The 26,139-nt window shown below is 47.1% G+C and overlaps 1 protein-coding gene across 1 annotated transcript in view; it reads right to left on the bottom strand.

The window, feature by feature from the left end:
* The window catches only part of PLAC8 (placenta associated 8), a 50,734-nt gene extending 41,381 nt beyond the window's left edge, over positions 1 to 9,353 (bottom strand). Inside the window, exon 1 of the mRNA XM_085641190.1 lies at positions 9,290 to 9,353. The gene's annotated coding sequence lies outside the window, so the exon portion shown is untranslated. The remainder of the gene's footprint in view (positions 1 to 9,289) is intronic.
* Positions 9,354 to 26,139: the final 16,786 nt, after the last annotated feature.

Here is a 26,139-nt window from a genome sequence, read left to right as displayed (position 1 = left end):
ATGGTGTGTTCCATTTATCCCAATTTATTTCTTGAAAAGTGTTTTTGAACCATTTTCTACATTTTTCACATTAAGTTTGTAATGTTTGCTATTGAAAATAAAAAATTCAAGATGTATTACATATATTGAACAAAGGAATTGTCACTCTCCCGACAGAACCACTTCTTTACATATCATACATACCCAGGTTCTGAGGGACACAGGGTTACCCCATTATTGCTAATTAGTGACTTTTAGTACATCATAGAAATGATGCTGAGAAAACAATCCAGAAGGTGGTGCTCAGAGTGGGCCCGCCAACTTGGGATAGGTGGGATAGTTACAGTTCATTTTCAAGAACATCATGTGATCAGGCAACAACTAAAGGGGAAGAAGCAAAGGATGTTGACCTCTTCAGGACATCAATGCAAAACAGCCATCAATCCCACAAAATGGCGCCATCGCTCTGTACTTAATGGGCCACGGGGACTTTGATTGGCAGGGCATTGGGAGTGGCCTAGTTCACGTACAAGTCAGCAGCACGAATGTGTTTGATTACATCACATTTTCCGTCACATGTAAAATGTGTTCAATATGCTGTACAGGGTTTAATTTATCATCACTGCGTGCGGGAACCTTCCCAGTCGAAGGTCCATGTATAATTTATGGTCGACTAGTGCTTAGTGGAAAATGTGATGCTGCCCTTATTGATTTTGAGATTACCTCACAGCTGTGGGCCAATGCCTCGTCCTGCCGATATCTTTTGTTAAATGCACTTTTCAAGAAAATGCTCCTCAATTAACATTATCTCTCCATTGCTGACCGCTGTCAAGGGAGGGCCACACATATAATTTGTGGGTGGGTTAATTTAATGCATTTATTTTTATTTACCTAGTTTTCCATAGTTTGGCCTTGCTTGAAGGGTGACGGATCACTGTACAAAAGAAACATTCACCAAGAAGAACAAGCAATGACAAGTCCAGGAGGTCTGACTTGCATTATGCGTCCTGAATAACATTTTAAAAAGGCTGCTGCAGTGCAAAAACAAATAAAAAACACATTGCTGGCGGTATGTAATGCATCCATTAGATAAATAATGTAATGTGATGGTTCATTGTACTTTTGAGATGCAAAATTGTCCCTCATGAATTGCAAGCATTTTATAAGAGGTGGATTGACACACTAAACAGTCGATAACATGAGGTGACAGGTGTGGAAGAGAGACTGGAGAAGGGAGACATTAAATAAATTCACCCATGTATCTTCTAGTTTGAGGCTTTTTGGTTTAGCAAATGTCCAGAAGGATAGCAATGCCTATGTAAGATGAAGGGTTTATGCTTACTATCACCTTTTAGGGAACGATCCTGTCAATGGGTGTAAACCACCCCTTCCGTTTGAATACATTTATCAATCTTTCCACTCATAGCAAAGTAAAATCTAAAAAACAGGGCGGTATTCAGAGTTTGGCTTATGGGGTCCTCCATCACAAACATGGCGCATAACCCGTCCCTCATCACAAACATGACCCATAACCCATCCTCCATCACAAACATGGCGCATGACCCGTCCTCCATCACAAACATGGCGCATGACCCGTACCCCATCACAAACATGGCGCATGACCCGTCCCCCATCGCAAACATGGCGCATGACCCGTCCCCATCGCAAACATGGCGCATGACCCGTCCCCCCACCGCAAACATGGCGCATGACCCGTCACTCCATCACAAACATGGCGCATGACAGTCTCCATCACAAACATGGCGCATGACCTGTCCCCATCACAAACACGGCGCATGACCCGTCCCCCATCGCAAACATGGCGCATGACCCGTGCCCCCATCGCAAACATGGTGCATGACCCGTCCCTCCATCACAAACATGGCGCATGACGGTTCTCCATCACAAAATTGGCGCATGCCCCGTCCTCCATCACAAACATGGCGCATGACCCGTCCTCCATCACAAACATGGCGCATGACCCGTTCGCCGTCACAAACATGGCGCATGACCCATCCCCCATCACAAACATGGTGCATGATCGGTCCCCCATCACAAAATTGGTGCATGACCCGTCCTCCATCACAAACATGGCGCATGACCCGTTCTCCATCACAAACATGACCCATGATCAATCCCCCATCACAAACATGGCGCATGACCCGTCCCCAATCACAAACATGGCACATGACCCGTCCCCCATCACAAACATGGTGCATGACCGCTCTCCATCACAAACATGGCGCATGACCCGTCCCCCATCACAAACATGGCGCATGACCGCTCTCCATCACAAACATGGCGCATGACCCGTCCCCCATCACAAACATGGCGCATGACCCGTCCTCCATCACAAACATGGCGCATGACCCGTCCCCCATCACAAACATGGTGCATGATCGCTCTCCATCACAAACATGGTGCATGACCCGTCCCCCATCACAAACATGGCGCATGACCCGTCCTCCATCACAAACATGGTGCATGACCCGTCCCCCATCACAAACATGGTGCATGACCGCTCTCCATCACAAACATGGCGCATGACCCGTCCCCATCACAAACATGGCGCATGACCTGTCCTCAATCACAAACATGGCGCATGACCCGTCCCCCATCACAAACATGGCACATGACCCGTCCCCCATCACAAACATGGTGCATGACCGCTTTCCATCACAAACATGGCGCATGACCCGTCCCCCATCACAAACATGACGCATGACCCGTCCTCCATCACAAACATGGCGCATGACCCGTCCCCCATCACAAACATGGCACATGACCCGTCCCCAATCACAAACATGGCACATGACCCGTCCCCGATCACAAACATGGTGCATGACCGCTCTCCATCACAAACATGGCGCATGACCCATCCCCCATCACAAACATGGCGCATGACCCGTCCTCCATCACAAACAGTCCTCCATCACAAACATGGCGCATGACCCCGTCCTCCATCACAAACATGGCGCATGACCCGTCCTCCTTATTACTAGTGCATTGTAGCCCATGGCCCTTGTAATAGGGCCGGCGGGATGTCTGCCAAGTTTTAACAGAGGATCCTGTTGCCAAACTAAATAAGCTCCAAAGTTTCTTGATTTTGTCCGTGAGCCGTAAATGTGGGGTTGACTTAGATCCGAGTCATCTTTTTTTAATACTTTAAAAAAACATGTTGGTCTATACTTGGAAAAATGCTTCCTTTGCCTTATCTCCCTCCCTGACAGACCGCAGAGATGACGCCAGAAACTGCGCCAGAAGAGGGTATTTATTTAACCTCTTCTGTTCTTTTTTTCCTGGGTGTTTAATTCTTCGGAATAGCATGGGCTGTAAGTCAAAAAAAATAAAGCATGTGTGATGTGACAACACAACTTTCGTTGCCAATAATACTTTTCTCTGAAACTCAAACTGATCACGGGCGCAACGAGTGCCGGGATTTTTAAGGAACAGCACTTTCCATGCCGGCATCAGTAGGAAAATGCCTGTAATCGCTACATCACAAATAAAAATGCAATGCTCACAAAATCCTAGAGAATACAAGTGGGTGTAGATACGGTGCCGCATAGGCCCTGGAAGTAGGGGTGATGGGGTGCTGCAGCACCCCCAATGTAACCATGCTGGATTTCAGAAGGGGAGGGGCAAGAAGGGGCACTTTCAGATTTGTATTTATCTTGTCGCATGTGCTGCGATCACAGACACAGGTCAAAGATGAGGCTTTTTCTTCTGACAAACTGCTGCTTATTTGGAAACTGGTGTTTACCATTATCTCTTGGATGACAAAGTGACAAAGGCAAACTATCTGGCAATCTTACTGGGGTACACGCAGTGAAAGGATTTCGGGGCATATTATTAAGGCGGCGATATGAAATTATCGCCACTTTTGCGTCCGTTTTCGGGCGAAAAGCGGCGATCATTTTATCGCCTTATCAGCAAAGACACGCTATCGCGTGTTTTGCTGACTTAGCGCCCGTTTCCAGCACGCCTAACTTTGCATTGCTAATGAGATGCAAAGCAGGCGTGGCTGTGAAACCAACCAGGGAAAATATCACGAAGGCAACTTCGCGATATTAACAAGGAAGGGTAGCGATTATTTAAATTGCGTTAAGTGTGCCTTAACGCAGGAATTTAACGTCTGTTAAATTCCTGACTAAGGCATACTTAACATAGGGGGTGGATTCTGTGGCTAAGACCACAGGCCCTATCATCTAGGATATCACCATTTTCCACCATGGAAAACGGCGATATCCACACTATCTCTGGAATTGTTATCGCATCGGCGATCCGCGTTGTTGTTAACGCGCTAACCGGGCGATAAATTTCAGAGATAGCCAGCGATAAATATGCAAGCGCTAAGCGCGCTTTGCGATATTTATCGCCGGCCCTTGTTAATATGCCCCGTAGGGTGTCAGTTTTATTCTAACAAACAACAACATTTAAATACTTGTAAATTAACTATACCCATTTTCAACATATATCAGCACAAATAAAAACACATTTTTTGGAACTGTGAGGGAAACAAGGATTTTAATAGGATTAAAACAAATCAATACACTTTACTTAATGATGTGCAAATGATAAATATTCGCTTAAACCTGATTTCCACAGATTACCATGTGTGCGCTGTATAAGTTTACCAGTAAAACTGCATGCGTGTGCAAATTTAGAGGTCATGTCAATGGAAAATGTGCTTTCTGTTAATGACCGTGTGGTACCTCACAAGTGCTCTAATCTGTAAAGGACAGTGCGCTACCTGTCCAGTGCTCCACCTGTCCAGTTCTCCACAATGCACCTTTGGCCATAGACCACACCCTCTCCGCTCTCCTGCTGAATGGACATAGCTCATTGGCTGCACTTTACTTTTGTGTGCTGCTTGGATTTTTTATAAATCCCTAGGACTTCAGTGAAGTAGCATTAATGGCAGCACCCCCACTCTGAAAATTGTTCCGGCACCGCTGCAGTGCTGAACCAATAGTGCTACGCCCTCGCCCTTCTGATTGAACCTCCAGCAGGGGAAGCCGCTGTTCTTTGGCCTGCAACGCCACGCCTGTCACAGAGCTGCTAGAGACCGCCTGATGTACAGGCGCAAGAGAAATGTCGTCAGTCGATCAAGGTTTCTTGCCTTGATTGTCGCTAACGATCTGGGCAATTCATTAGGACCAATAACCTAATCTACAGGTGACTGGGGGAGTGAAAATGTGCTAATATTAAAGGAATAACTAATCACGCAAAACATTCATGCTCTCTGCAAGTAGGATAAACCAGTGAATTTAAAAAAACACGACCTAAAGGGAGGAAACAAAAGAAAAGTAGGGAAAGGAGAAATGCGGATTTCTAGACTAATACTGCAGTAGCCTGAATTGTCACGCTTGTAGGAATGTGGTGGTTAGTAGTTGTGTTGGTATTGTCATTGGCAGAGCGAACAGGGACAGTGGAGGGTGCAGGTTGCAGTAGCCTCCCCCGAAATGTGCCCTGGCACTTTTTTTTTTTTTTTTACAAGCTAAGCTGCTGCAATTTAACTGCAGCAATAAGCAACAGAAAGATGACCCGTCATCCTTTGCAAAGGGCCTTCCACTGCCTGGCAACATGTGTTACCACGTTATTAGTATCTTTTGATTCATTTGAGCTAGAAACAACACTTTTTTGGTGAAATCTGTAGATCATGCAGGAGATAATGAATAATGTGGAAAATCCATAGCTATGCAGAAAACGTGGCAGCCACTAAATCGCATAATTCAAATGGTCCCGATAATGAGAGACACCACTTTGGGTGGGTACACGGCTGAAGCAGGTAGCCAATTGTGAAGGCTTGACAGGCTAGGATCTAGCTGGTGTGATAAAATTCTGAGTTATGCGGGGTGGCAGATATATGAAATCCTTCTCATGTCTGCATGCAGTTCAGGAGTTACAGACTACGCAGTTTTACAGGTACCTCCAACTGTGGAACGCTCTTACACATGTCAAAAAGAGATTCAGATGACGCCGATGTGAGATGAAAAGTTAACAGGCGGTGAAGTGGAGTGTCAGAAGATATTGCAAATGTATTACAGATTGGTTATTAGGATCTTCAACCTCTGGAGACCCTCAGGCCTAGAGGGACTGCACACCATTAGGTATCGATTGATGAGGAATATGCAGGGAAGCTAAAATGGCTGCCATTTCATCTCAGCTTTGTTTAATTCCGTTGAACTGCACCACTAGGCGAGTGAGGCTTGGCATATGAAGCAGGACTCTTCCCAAAATATTTGAAATATGATACAGAAATTCCTTCACTCAGTGTAGGGATGCGATTGATTTGACCATTCAAGAAAGTGGTGGGCAATACCCTCTTTTTATGGCATTGAAGAATTGGTCCTCAGACAGGAGATTGCTCTTTTGTCCCGGTTGAGGACCCGTAGACTTCTAGCAGTGTGAAAACATGTGTAAATTGAGGCCTACCGGTTGCCAAGATGGACATTGCCAGGAGCTCCAATGAGAAGGAGGCTCATTCAAGACGGGATTAGAGGTGTCGAGAGATGCATGGCCCTAGAGCAGGGTTCTCCAGAGTCGCACCTGGAGGGCCGGATCCATGACAGATTTTTAAAACAGCTACATTTATCTATATGGGGATATGCTAAAAATCTGGTATTTGGGAATCTCTCCAGGAACAATTTTGGTAAACCCTGCCCTAGGGGTACCGGTATAACGAACAACAGGTGGCCCAACCAAAGTACGAGTGGATACGCTGCAACCGAAATGCGCAGGAACTTTACATTTAAGAGCCATAGGTTGAAAAACAAAGGTTTGACTTGAATGTATAGATCAGAACATCCTTAGGAGCCACGGTACACATTTGTTTTCCAACACTACACCCTCCTGACCCATTCCCTTTCATTTATATGCCTGACCACCCCCTCCCCCCCCCCCCCCCCCCCCCCCACACACCCCCGCTCCGGCCGTGTCTGCAAAGCCTTCAAGTCCTGTTGTCGCAGTTTCAGTGTTTATCTTTTGGGTGCTATGGAAATATTCCTCGGAAAGGCACCATCATCGCCACTCCTCTTGGCAGTCAGAGCAGGAAGACAAACATTGGATGGGCATAAAATCTGAACTTCCCCTTCAGAGGTGGGGGGTGTACCTGGCGAGCACTGTGACCAGTTTTCAGGCCCCAGGGCTTTCAAATGAGGCAATTCAGGAACACCAAATCCCCACTTTAAATTCTCCAAAGCACCTCGAAGCACCCTGGTTGACAATGAGAGCTATACAAATTAAACCACTCACTTAGATATGTCCAGTACAAGACCTGAATTAATGAAGTTATAGATCGAGAAAAAGACAGAATGTCTTGTTTCCCACAGCTCACAATTTCCAGCGAAAAAGCACGGTAACTGTCACACCTGCTGGTAGTGTCAGCAGAAAACCACATATTGAATGGGCAGTGTTTTATTTCACCGCGCCGCTGCTGCTAGGCCTGCGCAAGCGAGGAACGTAACAGGCAGGTCTCCAGCATAACACCCACTCGATAAATACTCTTAAGAGCAACAAGCGAGTTGGCTGGTAGATGGAGAAATACACAAACGCGGCAACGATAGCCATGAAAAAGGCACAATCAGAAATAACAACAAAACCGAAACCGGTTCTGGAAAGACACGGGAGCAGGCAGTTTCACCAGAAAGCCAAACATTGAACGGTACATATTGTAATCTAATGTAAACATTTGATGGCCAGGTGAGATTTTATTTCCCAAGAGCCAAAAAGCCAACCCCAGTTTATGTTCTCCGGTTTACTTTGCTCCGCGGGCCCAATGTGTTAAAACAAAAGATTTCTGTTTGTTTGACTAATGTCCAAGGCTTTTTTTTTATTCCACAGTGAGAACGCTGCCGTCTGAAGGAGCTTTTTGAGACTCTGTGAGCTAATGCGTTGCACACCTCAACACTTTAAAATCAGTTAGTTCAAAACTAAGGGCATTTTATTCCATTGACCATCATATTCCATTAACCCCCAGCTGCCTAGGGGGCGCCAGCCATAGGGTCTTCCTGGTATATTTAAATGTCCGATTAAGGCACTTCCAAGGTCACAGTAAGGTTACAAAACTCTACGAATCCATGGCAACCCTGGAACCGGTGCACCTGCCCACCTGCCTTTCATCTACACAGGCGCGCATCATTAACGTAACAGACCTTTCACCCGCACGATTCTCCGCGTGCCCCGTGCACCTGGCATCAAACTGCGCGCGCAATTCAACAGCTTTATTTATTCCGTTTTTGAGAATAGTGGTTTTGAGGACAGATCAATATTCCCGTTTTAATCATTTTTACCTATTAAAATTGTCAACTTGTATTTTTGTAACTTTACCAGTAATGACATTTTTTTAAAATTAAAGAAGTGCGGAGAGGCATTTTACGATAGAAAAACGGATACGCGGTAGCCGCTGACAAAACACCAGCGAACAGCGCAAGGGAGGCTGTCAAACAAAATTCGGCTTCAAAGCGAGACGTTTTTATAACAGACAACCCTTGTAAAATCTCCGCGCCCCGCTCCAACACAAAATGCAAAATTATACATCCGTAATAAACTGCCCAGTGCCACCATTTCCGCACCTGTGTGTACAACCAGCGGGGCTGCTAGACATAAAACGATAAGCAGACGCGTCAAGTCTTCAAGTGAAAATAAAGTATACAAAAAATCTCTCTTTTATAGAAACTATCTTGACCGCCCTTTTTACACGACTTATTTTTTTTATCCAACTTTTATTTTTTCCACCCATTCCTGCCTCTTTTCCTCATGCTATATATTGCCTTTCTTTTACAATTTGTCTCTGTTAATGTTATTTTTTTCTTGTTTCTTTTCCCGTGTTTCAGTCGATAGCTTTTACTGTTTATTTTGCATTTTTTCTCCCTTCCTCATGTCCCCATTTTCTTCTTCTCTTTCCATTTCTTTTTTTTCTATTTCGTGAACTGTAAGTCGCCGCTATCCTAAACGATTAAGTTTCGCGCATTTCGCTAAAGAGTATTAAACATCAGTTCGTGTTTAATGACGCATCCGTTGGCACGATGACCTTGTGCATCTCTTCCAGTGGCTGACCTCATGGTGTCCGTTTCAAGTTTAGTGGGCTTACTCAGCATTTCATCCTTCAGAGAGCGAGAAAATGAGTACCATTGAGTTGATAAAAGAACCACCTGTTATTTAGCCACAAGATAAGACCTGCGGGGTGAGCATGTACTTTACAAACATTGAAATTACATTATTATAGTGCTTGGAATACATGTTATGGCGTTAAAATACATGCTATGGTTATCAATGCATGCAGTTTTAAAGGTAACGGGAATACAACCTGTCGAGCGGGAACGTGACTGGACGGACGGCTGCCTTCCTCGGAGTGTGGAGACGTCTTTGTCTTTCTCAGGTCACACGTCCCGTGGTTATATTAAGTTACCGCCCACCGACCGTTTCCCGGAAGTCAGACTGGTGGTTTGGCACGGTGGGAATCGCCTCAGCCCATGCTCCTTGACTACGTCACTTGTGTGTTGTTCTTTGTTCTTATCGTGCACTTTGAATTATGCCCCAATCATAAACTCATAAACACTTTAACGGCAGGATCTTAATGTGACTGTCAGCCCTTTGTGTGGGTTTAATTTCTGTAACAGAAGCTAATGTATGTCGAGTTTCAATGTATTAGGAGGGAGGGGTGGGGGGGGGGAAGCAGGCCACTGACCAAGAATTTTGTGTAAAAGGCCGCTTTATTGGAAACAGGTGCACATTACAATTTTAAAACCTTGGCCGAACGCCTTCGAAAACTAGACCTCACTAAATATAACATACCTAACCCCGCACCCCGCCCCCTCCCCTAAATTCCTTCGAGCCCGCCCCCGCCCGTACATTACAACATTACAACAATATCAAACATTACATTCCTGTATAACCCCCCCAACAATCTCTATATACAAACCTTCCGTTAACCAAACTCCCCTGCCTGCCCCTTTACAGCTATCGGCCCCCAAACTGTGGAACCAAACTAAACTTACCAACCTATCCTTTCCCTGTCGATAACCCAACTCAACAACATAATTCCACCAACCTCTGGTAAAACTGTCCAAAATTCACCATAACCCCCGCACAGCACCTGCTCCAAGCGACAAAATAGAAGCGTAGAAACCCCCTGCACACCTGTCCCAAGAAAAACCGCCCGAAAATTAAGAAAGTGGAAAAAAGAAAAGCAATAAAACTAAAAAATTAAACAAAAAGAGGGGATGCCAAATACAAAAAGTGTTTTTTGTGGGAGGGAAAGGGTGGGGACAAAAAACACGCCACAAGCCTAGCTCCCAGCCACCAGGTCACCAAACCTAAAATGGTGGCCGGGAGCAGGCGCCCAAAGTATTTATACTTGGGCTACATTTGGGCTACAAAAAGAAGCCCAAATTTGAAAATGGCCGCGCGAGGCCAGCCATGCCCCCCCAAACGCCCCCTCCCAAACTGCCCGGGGGTGGGGACTCCCTACGGTCGCCTGCCCCCCCAAGCCCCCCTTGGGAGGGAGGGGTGGGGGGGAAGCAGGCCACTGACCAAGAATTGTGTGTAAAAGGCCGCTTTATTGGAAACAGGTGCACATTACAATTTTAAACCTTGGCCGAACGCCTTCCAAAACTAGACCTCACTAAATATAACATACCTAACCCCGCACCCCGCCCCTCCCCTAAATTCCTTCGAGCCCGCCCCCGCCCGTACATTACAACATTACAACAATATCAAACATTACATTCCTGTATAACCCCCCCAACAATCTCTAAATACAAACCTTCCGTTAACCAAACTCCCCTGCCTGCCCCTTTACAGCTATCGGCCCCCAAACTGTGGAACCGAACTAAACTTACCAACCTATCCTTTCCCTGTCGATAACCCAACTCAACAACATAACTCCACCAACCTCCGGTAAAACTGTCCAAAATTCACCATAACCCCCGCACAGCACCTGCTCCAAGCGACAAAATAGAAGCGTAGAAACCCCCTGCACACCTGTCCCAAGAAAAACCGCCCGAAAATTAAGAAAGTGGAAAAAAGAAAAGCAATAAAACTAAAAAATTAAACAAAAAGAGGGGATGCCAAATACAAAAAGTGTTTTTTGTGGGAGGGAAAGGGTGGGGACAAAAAACACGCCACTAGCCTAGCTCCCAGCCACCAGGTCACCAAACCTAACATGGTGGCCGGGAGCAGGCGCCCAAAGTATTTATACTTGGGCTACATTTGGGCTACAAAAAGAAGCCCAAATTTGAAAATGGCCGCGCGAGGCCAGCCACGCCCCCCCACACGCCCCCTCCCAAACTGCCCGGGGGTGGGGACTCCCTACGGTCGCCTGCGCCCCCCAAGCCCCCCTTGGGAGGGAGGGGTGGGGGGGAAGCAGGCCAAACTGTGGAACCGAACTAAACTTACCAACCTATCCTTTCCCTGTCGATAACCCAACTCAACAACATAACTCCACCAACCTCCGGTAAAACTGTCCAAAATTCACCCTAACCCCCGCCACCCAGAAAGAGAGTGGTGGTGTAACCACCACCCACCCCTCTTTCTGCCCCCCAACAACAGAGAGCTTTAAACTCCTCGAGCATGATTCTGCACGTTCAAACACCGAGACAAAACCTCCCTAATTTCCAACAAATAAAGGTCCATGCCCAACCTTGACAAATGCTCCCCGTCACCACGAAAAAACTCTACAGTCTCAAAACGAATATCCTTGTGTGTCACTCTCCCGAAACCCAAATTGCGGCAAAACCTGGAAATCTCCGCATTCACCTTCTTCCGAGCCCTGTCAATAGCTCTGGGATTCAAAGCCCCTCTCCACACACTCCGCGGGACCAATTCCGTCCAGAGCACATGGCAGCCCGACCAGCGCTCCTTCAACAAAGCCAAATCCCTTTTCATGGCACGCAATAAGACCAGCCCTTTCACACTGCAAAGATCGTTCTCCCCCAAATGTATCAAAAGAATATCCGGGCATTGTCCCCTCACCATGGCTTTATTTAAACATGGAATAAGCTCCTTCCAAAGCATACCCCCTTTCCCCTTCCAGATCATCCGAAAAAGGCTGTCATTGAACCCCAAACTTCCCCCAAAATAACTTTTGCACGCTTGTACATGTGCCCACTTGACGAAGGAATGCCCCACAATCCACACCGTCAATTCCTTTGCGTGGGGCCCAGCCACCGAACCTGAAAAGAAAAACAAGAATGAGACTCATACCAAAGAGATTGACGCATGCGCCTCTGCTGCATTCGCTCTTACATATTTGTGAAAACAGTCTGATGACCAACGCCCTAAGCGCATGATGTCACCCTGAGACCAACCCCCGGTTATGCGCTTCAGTCGCTGCCCCAATCCTAAAAGAGTGAGTCCCAAACTGGGCCCCGTCCAAACCAATCCGCTGTAACCCCTTGCGCAAAACCATACGCAGCTGATAGTCAGTGACGCGTGACCCATTCATAAGTTTAAAAACCAAGTCGCCCCCCATCTCCTCCTGATAGTATCTTCCATTGCTTCGCCAAACGCAGCGGACAAGTACGACTGGGGGTTCCTGCTTCTAACCACACCCCCTTTCCAACACCCCTCTGATCCATTTTTGAACTGGACAGCCACATGTTCACACCTGTGTCCGTGAAGAACACGTCCTGCCAACAAATGCCCTGCTTTACTTTGGTCCCGAGGAGCTCAGAAACCCGAAAAGCCCCAAAAAACATGAACACCATAAGGGTAGCAAACAATGTAGCCTCAGAATCGTCCCTGCAAACTGCAGGCAAAACTGTCAACAAACGTGCTAACGTCTGCCAGAAAATCGGTAAACGGGACATAACGGTTCCACCCCGCTCCCTAGCCCAGCCCTCAAGCATCCTGCGTCCTATTTCCCCAGCAGAAGGGGAATAACTCCAAAAGAGCTTACCCTTAAAGGAAATCCCCGCCAGCTTCCAAGCAATAGTGACTCTAGACAAACCTTTCTCAATGAGGTCCAGGGTAAATTGAACTACATCTTCCGAACTGCGCCACGACTCCTCCCTCCTACAAGCTTCTGAGGACAAAAATTCTTTCCACGCCAAAGCATACGCTGCACGAGTGGAAGGAGACAAAGAACCTACCACCAGTTGAAATACCCTACGTTGCCGACAGACCAGAGGTGCTCCGGCATCGGGGTCGGTGTCCTGTTCGCCTCCTTGGCCAGTCCATGGAATCTCCCCCACTGCGAACGAGACAAAGCATCCGCAATGTCATTGTCCACACCTGGCACGTGCAAAGCCCTGAATGAAATATCGTAGCGCAAACAGCCCAGCACAAACACCCTCATCAATTTCAAAATCTGCTCATCCCTTGCTGACTGCTTGTTGACTATTTGCACCACTGCCATGTTGTCCACACGGAACAGGACCCTCTTATGTTCCAGCTCCTTGCCCCAAATGGTCAAAGCGACCAGGAGTGGAAAAAGCTCCAAAAAGGTAATGCTCCGCCCACCATTCCTCCAATCCTGCGGCCATTTCTCTGCACACCATCGTCCTTGCCAGTAAATACCAAAACCATCACTGCCTGCTGCATCCGAAAACATTTGCACATCCCACTGCACATCCTCGTCCCTGGCCAGTGGCACTCCGTTAAAGGAGTGCAAGAAAAAGGACCACATACGCAGGTCCTCTTTTACACCTGCCGACAAACGCACATGATGGTGAGGTAAATGCTGACCCGCCAAAGCCCGGCCCAGGCGCCTGCAGAAAGTCCGTCCCGCCCTTACAACTCTGCAAGCAAAATTCAAATGGCCTAACAACACCTGGATGTCCTTCACTGTCACTTTCCGCCTAGCCAACATCGTGTCCAGCAAAGCCAACATTTTGCATTTCTTATCCTCAGTCAAACGAGCCTGCATTGCAACTGAGTCAAGCTCAATACCCAGAAAGGAGATGACAGTATCAGGCCCCATTGTCTTTTCCGGTGCTAACAGCACCCCCAGCTCTTCCATAAGCTCATGAAAAGAGTCCAGAGCATGCTGGCACTCCGAAGAGCCCGGGGAACCCACAAAAAAGAAATCATCCAAATATCCAAATAATGTGTGACCAAGCTGTGACCAGTGCGATTCGTGAAAAACCACTGTAAAAAAGTGCTGAACAGTTCAAACAGAGCACATGACACCGAGCAGCCCATTGGTAGCGCCTTGTCTACATACCATTTACCCTCAAATTGTATACCCAGCAAAGGCCAATCGTCCGGATGAACCGGGAGCAGCCTAAAAGCCGACTTGATATCACACTTTGCCATGCCTGCAGCTGCGCCCGCGGTCACCACAAGTGACATGGCGACGTCAACTGAGGAGTATGACACCGAAGCAGCGTCTTCATCGATAAAATCATTGACTGACGACCCTTCTGGCCATGACAAATGTTGAATCAGCCGAAACTGCCTTTCCTCTTTTTTGGGCACCACACCAATAGGGGAAATGATCAAATTATAAATTGGCCACTCTCCAAAAGGGCCTGCCATCCTCCCCTCATGCACTTCTTTACTCAATTTCTCACGCACCACCAATTTGTGCTCTGATGCGGATTTCAAATTATCCGCCCACCTTCTCAGCCGGGGCCCGTGGTACCCCAAATGAAAACCCCACTTAAAACCATCCAAAAGTGTCTTTTTTGCCACCAAATCCCCGTAGCCCTTCAATGCTTCCTCAAGCTGAGCCGATTTAATTGGCGTAGGAGCCCTTTGGCCCAGAACCCTGTGCACCCCTGCCTCCCCGTCCACCCTGCGACTGCTGCGCATTGCCAGACATCCCTGCACCTGCCTGCTGCCCTTGCTGTCCGCCTGATGGTCTAACGCCCCAGCAGTTGACGAGAGAATGCCGCTTACCGCACTTGGAACACTCATGTCGGTATTTGCAAAATTCCCGTGTACATAAGCCCTTGTTGAAATCCCAACATGCCCCAACTCCAGTTTGTGATGCGGCTGAGCCTCCCACCCCACCCCGGGTGGGCTTTCCCTGAAAGGGCCGGTCAACTAGAGGCAGACCTCTAGCCGTAAAAATAGTCTTACCCCCTGGCGCGGCCCCCATGGTATGTTGCCACAAATCATTATATAGCTCACCCCATTTTGCCTCTGAATCCCAAGCCATACGAGCCCTAAACTCTTCGTCATACTGTGCCCAGGCGTAACCACTACCTGTAATCTGGGCCTTCCTTATTACATCCATATACTTAAATATTGCCACGCAGCGCTCCGGAAACTTCTCACAGTACACACTGGCGTAAATTAGAAATGCCGCCGTCCAATTCTCAATTGTCAGCGGCACCTTAGGGCGCTTAGCTAATTCGTACTCCTCCTCCTTAGAGCCCTCCTTAGTCCTCACCTCCCTGTGTAATAGCTTCAAAATCTCGACATAATCGCCATTCCATATACGCTCCTTTGTTGCCAACATTAAATGGGCACCTAAAGGCTTAGTCACCCCCATATAAGGAAGCTTTTTAATTTTCAACTCTTTGCTCTGTGGTGTCTCCTTAATACCCTCTGTATTAGTCCCACTCTCAACCTTGGCCCCCGACACCACTCCCACTGATCCCGTGCCAACCCCTGTATCTCTTACATACTTTCCTTTGTACAATCTGCCCTCCGACACCCCCCCTCCCCCGTCTTCCCCGGACCCCACAGACACCATAATAGGTTTGGCCTGTGATGTAACGCTCTCACCTGGCTCTAAAGAGGGTGCGCGGACCGACTCCGACCGCCGCTCCAACCTCTCAGAAGAATCCCTTGGAGGTTGAGCCCTTACCGATGGGCCGTGCTCTCTCTTGGATTTCACCACTACATCCTGTTTAATTGGTGCCACACCTGAAACCTGCAAAAAACTACGAGAAACATGAGAGTGTCCCTCCTCCTCATATCCCCGTATTTCCCCTTCTTCAGGGCTGTCCTCCTCATAATCAAGCAGAATTGGCTCCTCCACCTGCAAAATTTCCTCAGCAAAATCCACCACACGGGCCTTACCAGACCCTACATCACCACAGCCGGCCTTAACGGCCTTAGAACCACCATGCGGGGGAGCCGACTGTACACGCCGGTCCTCCCCCTTTCGTTGACTCAAATAACCATCCATTTTATCTGAAAACTCTGTCCACCTTGACCGTCGTGATGTTGGGGCCAGCGAGGTCGCGCCTGACCTTCGTATGCTGGCCGCGACGGGATCCCCCGCCGGTACGGAATGTGCCGCGCAAGGCCTCACCCTCCCTTCTCCTCGGCGATAATGGGCCGCACCTCGCCCTACCGAGTCTGCTGCGCTGCTACGCTTCTTGACCTGAAAAGAAAAAGGTTGGACTGGTGTGCTGGGTCCCTGAAAGCTAACAGCGCCGCCTGCCCTATGACCACTCGAAAAAACTTCCCTATTCTGCCGACCCCCAGAAAAACCTGCCTGCACTCTACTGCCCGAAAACGCCGAAACCACACCTTCCTCGTCTCCACTCCAATCTAGCATCGCCTGCACCACCGCAGACGCAGCTCCCCTATCCTGCGCAACCCCACCAACCCGCGAACTGCCTACCCCCACGCAAACCGAGCCACAAACATCCCCACCTGCCCGCACCCCTGAATCCAAATCCCCGCCGCGCCCCTGCACCTGAAACGGGCCCGACGCAACTTCCCCCCCAATCCCCCGAACCCCCTCAGACCAAGAGGGAAAAATATCTAAACCTTCCCAGGCTAAATCCCCCCCAGCTGGCTCCAGATCCCCGAAAACCAAAACCTCCTCTCCACTACTACCCCCACCCGCCCCTGCCCTGCACTGACCTTCTTCAAAACTCATAGAACGCAAACCCCCCCACGCGAAGAAGCTGAAGCCCGAGAAACCCCATAATCTCTGGAAGTACGTAGGTCCTGCTGAGAGCCCCACCCCCCCACCTGGGCCCACTCTCCTTCACCCAAAGAACTCGCCCCTACAGACCCCGGCCCTCCCCTTAAAGATAAGGGGGGGGAAAACAATAAAGGACTCTCCCCTCCTGAGACCCCTACAACCCCTTGCTCCCCAGCCTCATCCGACATGGCGAACGCTCCATAATCCTGCTCCTCGCTTTCATGCCCCACAAAACAATCCTCAAACGTGCCAGCAGCAGACAGCTGGCCCCTTAAACCCCCCACGCTGCCTGCCCTGCCACCCGCCTCCCTGAAAACACACATGCGAGGAGAAAATGCGGCACGCGCCAAATGCGCGACCTCCTGACCCGCCCGACCAGCTCCGCGCACGTTGACGCCTCCCGCCTCCTTCTGTGACAGAGCCGGAGCCTCCGGCATGGAAGAGGAACGCCTCTTGTACACGCGCCCTCCCCCGCACTTGCCTCTCACCGCGGGGGAAGAATATGAGCGCAGCGCTGCAGCCGGCACCCTCGAAGTGAGCTCCCCAGCGCGCCAGCCCTCCCCACTCACACCTCCCGCGTCACCCACCGGTACGGGAGCCCTCCGCTGTATACCGTCAGCTCGGGCCGCCTTCTTAAAGCGCTGGCGGCCCCATTCACTCACCGCCATATGCTTCATTCGCTTCGGCGAAGTGCATGCCGCCAACGCCGCCGCTACGCCTGCCGAGGCCTGTCGCATGGGACGCGACGGCCCCGCAACTTCACCAACGACGAGGTCCATCCGGCCCGCCTCGCTCAGAAGCCGGAGGGCTTCCAAAACGCGGTAATCACCTTCCGCCATCGTAAAAGCGCTAAATACCACCTATTGACAGCTAAAATAACCCTGACAAAAAACACGCCACTAGCCTAGCTCCCAGCCACCAGGTCACCAAACCTAAAATGGTGGCCGGGAGCAGGCGCCCAAAGTATTTATACTTGGGCTACATTTGGGCTACAAAAAGAAGCCCAAATTTGAAAATGGCCACGCGAGGCCAGCCACGCCCCCCCACACGCCCCCTCCCAAACTGCCCGGGGGTGGGGACTCCCTACGGTCGCCTGCCCCCCCCAAGCCCCCGTTGGGCGGAAAGGTGAACTCTAGCTCAATTTCACGTTAAGGCATATTTCATTATAATCTTCGTCTGTTCAATTGTGGAATTATGTTTTCTTAGGTGGTAAATTGCCAGATTTTTACCAACAACTGCCACAATGCAAAGACAGAACAAAAAATATTCTTTTGCGTTGTGATAGCGTCGGTATGCTACAAGTTAGTGGTTCTTAACTTTTTGACTTCTGGGGACCCCCAAGATGCACTTGGAACAGGTACAAAAGCTCTTTTTTGTTTTCCTGCACATCTAAGGAAAATTGGATTCTTGGTGGAGCAAAGAGAAGGGACTATTGGCTTTGAATTTCTGTTACCTGAAAACATATGCCCACAAGGAACATATACACACGAGAAAGATATACACACAAGAAAGATATACACACAAGAAAGTCTAAAAAATAAAAAAGAATAAAGACTGGATGAAATAAAGTTTGGCAATTTAGCATAGTGTCCCACCAGCCCTGGGAATGAAGCGTACTTCTTTTAATTAGGATGTGCGCCTATAAATTAGTTAAATGGTATCTGTGCAAGAGAGCCAATGACTGAAGTGGGTGGGTCCACTGCCACATCAGGCGTGCCCTGGTGGGTGGAACCAAATGTGAATGACTGTTGAAAAGACTAATGGATGAAGAGTGCTGAGGCAAAGCTTCTTTATGTCTGTATACATATATGATTCCAATATTTTATTATTTTTTGATGACATGAGGCAGATAAACAACTAAAACCGTCTCTAGGCCAGATCTAAAAAGAGCATTGATGCTATTGGCAGAAAGGGAGCTTGAAAAGTGCCCTGTGAGGCCACTTAGACAGCATTTTATTGCATTCTGCTGCTTTGCGTATTATTGGCTGTGGTGGTGTGGCAAGGGAGGCAGGGGCGCCACTTTTCAGTCAGAATGACGTATTCCTCTACTCCATCTGTGTCATGCAAATACAGAGGGCATTCTTTCTCTAAAATTAGTAGAGGGCCAATATTCACTGGCATCCAGCCCTGTCAGTAAGTGAGAAATAAATTAAACCTTGGAGTATTTCCTTTTTTGTCAATGATCAATATTCTACTGTTGTAGTATCAATCAATCAGTTCAAACTTTATTTGGAGGCACAGAGCATCCATAGAAGCAGATCGCAGTACATACGAAGTTTAGGCTACATAACATAGAATTTGTTTATATCAGTACAATAAGCAGCCCATTTTAACAAGCATTTGCAATGCAATAGCTCAAACTCTCGCAAATGCGGGACCTATTGCATCGCAAATATTGTCTGTGTCAAAGCGCCCCATGCTGCGTTTTCACGTTAATGGAGGCTGCACCCCTTTCTTTAGACAAGTAACGTTTAAAGAAAGTGGCATGGCCGACATTAAAGTGAAACCACGTCATGGGGGCTTTGACGCAAAAAAGCATCTGTTTGTCAAGTGGACAATTTTTGTAAAAGTGCCCCATGCTGAGCTTTCACTTTAATAGCGGCCGCGCACCTTTCTTTAGACGCGTCTTGTCTAGAGAAAGGGGCACGGCCTCCATTAATGTGAAAGCGCCGCATGGGCGCTAGTAAACAAATAAAATGTAAATAAATAAATAAGTGCAGCCACTATACTTAAAGCGTACTGCACTGCTAAAATAAATAAATAAAGAAACATGGCCGCTATAGTTAAATCGGACCACCATTAGTAATTAAAATAAAAGTGGGCGGTGTGCTCCAACTTAGTGGGTGGAATAGGGCCAAATCATTGAACGAAATAGTGCTCACAGCCAAGATAAAGCAGACCGTGTAACAAGACAAGTAATGGATCCAATCGTTATGGGAGGTTACAAATGCAGACAAGGCGGTACCAAGGAGGGTCTAACAAGACTATTCAGGAATGAAAAGCAACGATTTCACAAAGACGGTAACAGGAGCCAATTGAAAAGAGGGGCGGCACATAGGCGGACCTTCAAATCCGTACCTCAATACAGCATGCCTCGCAGAGCATGCGCTGCCCAGGCTCGATCTAAAAATAACCCAATGTGCAAAAGTGCCTCTTTACTGGTTGATAACAATAAAGTAAAAAAAAACAGGTCTACATTGGACAATATGAGAACAATACTTTTTAAAAAAGGGGTTACAAATTGCCTAGTATACATGGCATAAAATTGACAAAAAAAACATGAAATGAAACATAGATTGGATGGGCACACCATCACAAGGACATACTTTGACTTCAAGGTTATGAACAAAGTCTGATGGAAAATATAGCACGTACTTCATTGTATCCGGTCGAAAGTGGGAAAAGCAAGGAACGTTCCCAACAGCCACGTGCACCTTGAATATAATCGGTGGTGCTATCAGTTTTTGACAGGTTCAGATAACGAATCACATTTGGCTTCCCTGTCAGATTCATTATCCTCTGGGATCCAGCCGGCTCGAAAAATACACCGGCTACTGTTTTCCTATTTATGCTAATACTGAGTAAAGGATCCAACAAATGCAATGCAACCCAATTTTCAAATACTCAGCTTCCCATACGCGATCCTGGGAACTGACAGACCTCTATACAGAGATAGGCAATCGTTTATAATATCTCTCGATAGACTAGCTGCAGTATTTTGCCAGATAGATAGCGACAGTAAAAGAGGCCTTACCCTTGTCAACCCAAGTTCTTTGTGGCAAATTACATCTGATGCCGAAATAGGGACCGATAAAATATTTCTACAAAACCTATTTATACTGTTGTAGTAAGATTCAACAACATTTGTGACTCCAAGCAGGTACTTAATATTGGAAATAGCATTAAACCAGTGGAATGTTGGCCGCCAATTATGTCACAGAAGGCCAATAATGGCTGGCATAGCCCTCCGGCTCAATTATTCCAAAATTGGTCTTTCTGATTCTTCCTGTTTAGCTTAAACATTCTATCCTCAGTGAGTGGAACGTTCTAATAGCATTATAGCCCTTTTGCATCGGCTGTACATTAAAGTCTCATTGCCGTTATCGACCTCGCTGCTAGTTCAGGTATATAATTTAGGTAGACGGCCTTTTATGACACTTTTAGCCCTCTGCAATGGGCTGTGATGCCATAATGTGTCCTATTACACAGTTACATGATATACAATGTTGCATTTAAAGGCATTGCATAGAGGAAAACCCAAATAGCTGATCATTTTCTATTATTGCGGCAAGTTTGTAGGATTAACAAACAGTAAAACCTCTTCTGTTTAAGGCCACTTGAAGTGGGAAGGTGACTTACGAATAATGTTTGTACTTAAAGCCACCATTCTGCTGCACTTCAGCTCCACCCCAGCTCCACCCCCTCGTTGCCACTTGAGGTGTAATAATAACATATTGTATGTGCTCCTGCTTTACAACAAATATTATGCTTGATTCATTTAATGAGCAATTTGCCCCAGCCTGGTGTATTGCTAATATGTGCATTTACAACACTTTGTGTAAAATCAAATTTGATAAGTGGACAACATAGGCGTTTCTTCCACTCCTTATCAATTCACGCCCAGGCAGGTGGAATCTCTCTTGCTTTCCACTGCTAGCTGAATAAATGAACAACCCATTCTCTCATTGAGGACTTTATGGATAAAAGGAAATGAGGCATTTTCAGAGAGCACCAGGGCCAGACTGGGGACCCAAAAGCAGTCTTTGCAAAAATTCTCAAACCAGGCCCCTCTTTTCATCTTCTCGTGCAATCTCTCTTTCCATCCATCCTTTCTCTCTCTCTCTCTCGCTCTCTCTCCTTCTCTCCGCTCTCTGTTCTCCCTCTCTGATTGATTTCTTTCTACATCCCCATCCCTATATTACTGTCTCTTTTGAAGCCTCCCATGCTTGTTGCAATTAATCCCAGAGATATGCGGAAAGTGACAGGCTTCAGGTGCTAAAAACCGTCCTCCAGAGGCTTCAGCCCACCTGGCAAATGCCCGATGGTATAAAAGGCCTATCCGGCCCTGGAGGGCATGCAACCTTTCTTTCTGAGGCATTTCCCGGGTTGGCCCAAGCCTGATGGTGCAGTTCATGGAGTTGAGAGGGCACTTTGTGGAATAAAAAGCTAAGGTGAGGTATTAACTTGCTTTAGGTATCTGTAATTTTCTGTATTTCTTTATTTGGTTTCTTTCGAAAGGACTAGCTTGAAACGACAGCCGCCTTGTATTGCTGGTGGTGTAGTTGACAGAATGATATTGAGGTGACACTCCATCCTGACTTGCTCCCTTTAGGCCCTTGCTTGATAGGGATTATGAATTATGAATGGGCATTCAAACCGAGGGATCCTTGAGTCCAATCTGTAGACAGTGGGGCCCGGGCACATTTTGGAGGGCCAATGGGTAACCTCAGTGCCAGTGTTAACGTGCTGTCACGATAAGACCTCGTTGAGGAGGAGTTATGTTCTCAGTTTCGTCTTGAAGGCAGCAAGGGTTGGTTGTGCACCAGGGTGTGGTCTATTTCAGAGTTGTACTCCTATCTGCCAGAATAATCTGATTCAGAGTGACGTTTGATTAAGTCTGCCTTGAGCCATCTGATTCACATTGCTGGACCTCATGGCAGGCGCGCATCGCCCATAGGGCTAAAAGGGCGTAAAGCCCCCCCAACCCCCCGGCCCTCTCCTCCCTATCGTGTGTGTCAGCCCGAGCTGCTGCCGCTCGAGCTGCTGTGGGCTCAACTGGGCAGTGTCTGGAGTCTTATCTCTGGCACACCTGAGTTTTTCACAGGTCTTTAAAGACCATTTGCATATTTACATGCCTTTGTAAACTGGTTACCAAGGCTTAGTTTTTATTCTGGTTCCAGTACCCTCTGGCACCCCACTCTGCCTATTCCTTATATTTGTATTTTACATTTACTGCTGTAGTGTGAGAATGCATTTCATGAAAAGAAATATAAAGTAGGGTTGTCAAAAGAAAAATGCCAGCCACGTGTTGTTTAAAGAGCCTGCAAAGACCTCGTCTTGACACTAAATAGGGTTATAAATAGAAAAGTATGTATTCATTTGTAATGTGACTTTTCTGTCTTTGTCCCATTTAATTGTCAGTCATGAATCATTCAGGCAGCCCTAGAACACAATTAAAAGTGCTTTCTATTTATATTTGCTGTTCGAAGTATGCACAGATAAGTGCTGAAAATACAGCTTTCGGTGACTGCTTATTTTTGTACTGTCTGGTATAATAAAATAATGAACTGGTAACCCTAATCATAAGACTGGAAGTTTCTTGCAGGATCAGCACATTATTTATTTCCTCCACCCTCGATCCCTGATTAATCCCATAAGAGCAATAGTTAAACTTATGTCTGAAACCCTACGCTGCCGTCAGTAACATGCTGAATTACTTCAAGTGTCTGGGAATGCACCCTGCATTCAGACAACTCATTCCTCATTCTCGGCCTTCACTTTTATGCTCACCCTGCACTCACAGCGATCACAATGCACTCACACTGAAAACCATGCACTCACACCATTTACCTGCTCACCCTGCACTCACAGTGATCACTGTGCACTCACAATGCACTTGCTCTGTTCACCCTGTACCTCAACCTGCAGTCACATGAGCACACTACTCACCCTGCACTCATATGACACTTCACTCACCTGTCCCCCTCACTGCTCAATCTGCAATCTCACTCAAACAAGCCCGTAACTAACCATACATTCATTCGTCCTACTCTGCACTTACAGCCGCACCCAAATTCATATGGTCACCTCACTCACCCTGCAGTCACTCCTCTTACCCTACTCTCACTGTCGCATCCCTCACCGTGCACTGAGATGGGCACTCCTGCCACCCACACAGTGCAGAGGGTTAATCTGCCTGCCACAGAGAACTTATACCATGCAAATCATAGAACTGAGTGTGAGCAAACTATGAGTAGCGCTATAAAAAATGAAATGTTTGTCAGAAAGGTTTTTCAGAAAATGTTTGTAGAGAGATGAGATGCATTGTTGGTGAGTGGTAGTCAGGGAATTCACGGAATAGGAGGAAATGGGGTAGGGGGCACCAAAAAAAGACTGTTGCACCATGTGCGACCAGTGCTAGGACCAGCTCTGGCTGGAATTGTTAGTATCCTCACGAAGTTCGGGTCTAGTTGCGCCGCTGCCATGGTATGGTGGGGTTATATAGTTTAAAAAATTGCATGCTTTTAGGCTATGGCTTTATGGTGCTTTCAAAACGGTACAGCAAAGTCTGTACTCCCTGAGCCAGTAGGAGCTAGTGGAGGGCAATGAGAGGCAAATCTAGATGCCTAGTTTTGTAATATTATAGTTTCACAGCCTCTTTTTGAGAGGCACTTTTACAGATAATGTGGCATTAATCCAGTCTTCACATCACGAGGCCCATGGTCACTTTGAAGTGATGTTGTAGTTGGGGCAGAGGGAGGATCTTTCTCAGGAACCGGAGATAAAAATCAGGATTTCTTATTACAAGTAACATTTGGTGGCCAAAGGATATTTTAGAGTTAGACCATGGCCTGAGATTCTTTTTTTGTTTTTCAGTATTTTCATATTGGTATATATAAGGAACATTTGTGCGACAGGGAAACAATATCATTTTCACTTTCATGTCAGTAGCTAAAGACACAGTTATTTTTTAGGACATACATCCAACAGTAGTAATAGTTTTTGCACAGGAGAGAAAATCCCAAAATAAAATAAAATAAAATAAAAATAACGTGAATGTCTTACTGGTAATTATGAACCCTAATGGAACAGGGCTAAATATGGAAGCAGGGTAAAGGGTAAAACTGGCAAAACACCTAAAACATTAAGAAACTTCAAAGGAAACAACTGACAGGTGCATGACATTCACAAGGGTACAAATTAACCCAGTCAGGATAGTGCAAGGTATGTACGCCAACGACATTAGAATGGTTCCATCTATCACCAATCTGGCTGGGAGTTGTTGGGAGGAACCCCTAGGCACCCATATGATCCCAAAGGGAACTTGTAGTCCCTGACTGTGCTTGGATGACTGCTTAGTCAAGGCATAACAATGTGACCAGGAAAGCATCTGAAGCAGTATTTGGGGCGAGACTGTTGGGTCCCTGGATTGAACAGTTACAATCAATACAGGACATAGGACTGAGGATCAGGGCGGTGTGTTATTGAGATGTCGAATCTCACATCAATGGGTAGTGGCATTGTGGGGCAGGGAGCGTCTAACAGGTTTGGTGAACCATGTCTTATGACCATTGGTGGGGAGCTGGGTGTCTCAACATCATTCATCAGGGGCGTAGCCATATAGGAGAGATCCAGAACTATCCAAAACTATCACAAAATATAAAGACTAAAGGGGTTAGTTAAATTTTGCTGAGCTTTCCAACTGTATCTGTGGTGGGTGTGGAGGGAGCGTCTGTGAGAAGTTGGCCTGATATATGATGTCACTAGTTCTAGTGTACACCTTGTATCAGTCCAAACAACCCTTATGGTGATTGGTTGTAAAGTCAACCTTATAGACCAGCTATCTTAGCGGTAGCATGGACAAGAGCAGTCTTAGGCTAAACTCTGAATGGCATGTGAAGCCAGCTGTTATACCATATATAATCTCTTGAATACCAAATGAAAGGACACCACAACAGATATATATATAAAATAAAGTGTATTTATTCTAGTCAAACCCTCAGCACTCTTTATGAGATTCGAGGTAAGTACAACACAGTCTTATTCAAGCATACATTAAGTCACACAGGTAAGTAATACAGTTAGGCCCTAGGGGCCACGCAAACCATATACTAAGTAAGTGGTATAAGGACCACTGTCACGGAAATAGGATAGGCCTAGGCCTAGGGAATCGCTGGGGCTACACTATACTACCCAAGGTTAGGAAGTGGGAGGCCCACGGGATTCAGGTGCAGAGTGGAAACACTCACGCGTAATGCGTATCATCGATAGAAATAGTACAGTTTAGAATTAATAAGATTTAGGACACTTCTGGAGTAGCTAGGAAGTCGAGACTTGAGAACTAGACACTAGGATAGTCAATACCCTGATGAGTACCGGAGTACCCAAGTTACCTAGCCCACGGGCTGCGGGTGCATAGGTGTGAACTTGCGTCGGGTTTCGTCGTCGACTCCTATGGATGCCTGAAGGAAAGATGCTGACACGCAGTCAGTGAAGAGTGTCCGGTGGATCCCAAGGCCGGGATCAAGAAGGAAGGATATCTGCAAGCAGAAGGGACAGAGTCTGGGTCACTAGCCAGTGACCACGTGGAACCAGGAAGGAACCAG

This window comes from Triturus cristatus, chromosome 2_2 (assembly GCF_964204655.1).
Source record: "Triturus cristatus chromosome 2_2, aTriCri1.1, whole genome shotgun sequence".
Classification (NCBI taxonomy): Eukaryota; Metazoa; Chordata; class Amphibia; order Caudata; family Salamandridae; genus Triturus; species Triturus cristatus.
Note: the sequence above shows the minus strand (reverse complement) of the source record. Positions and strands in the feature narration are given on the sequence as shown.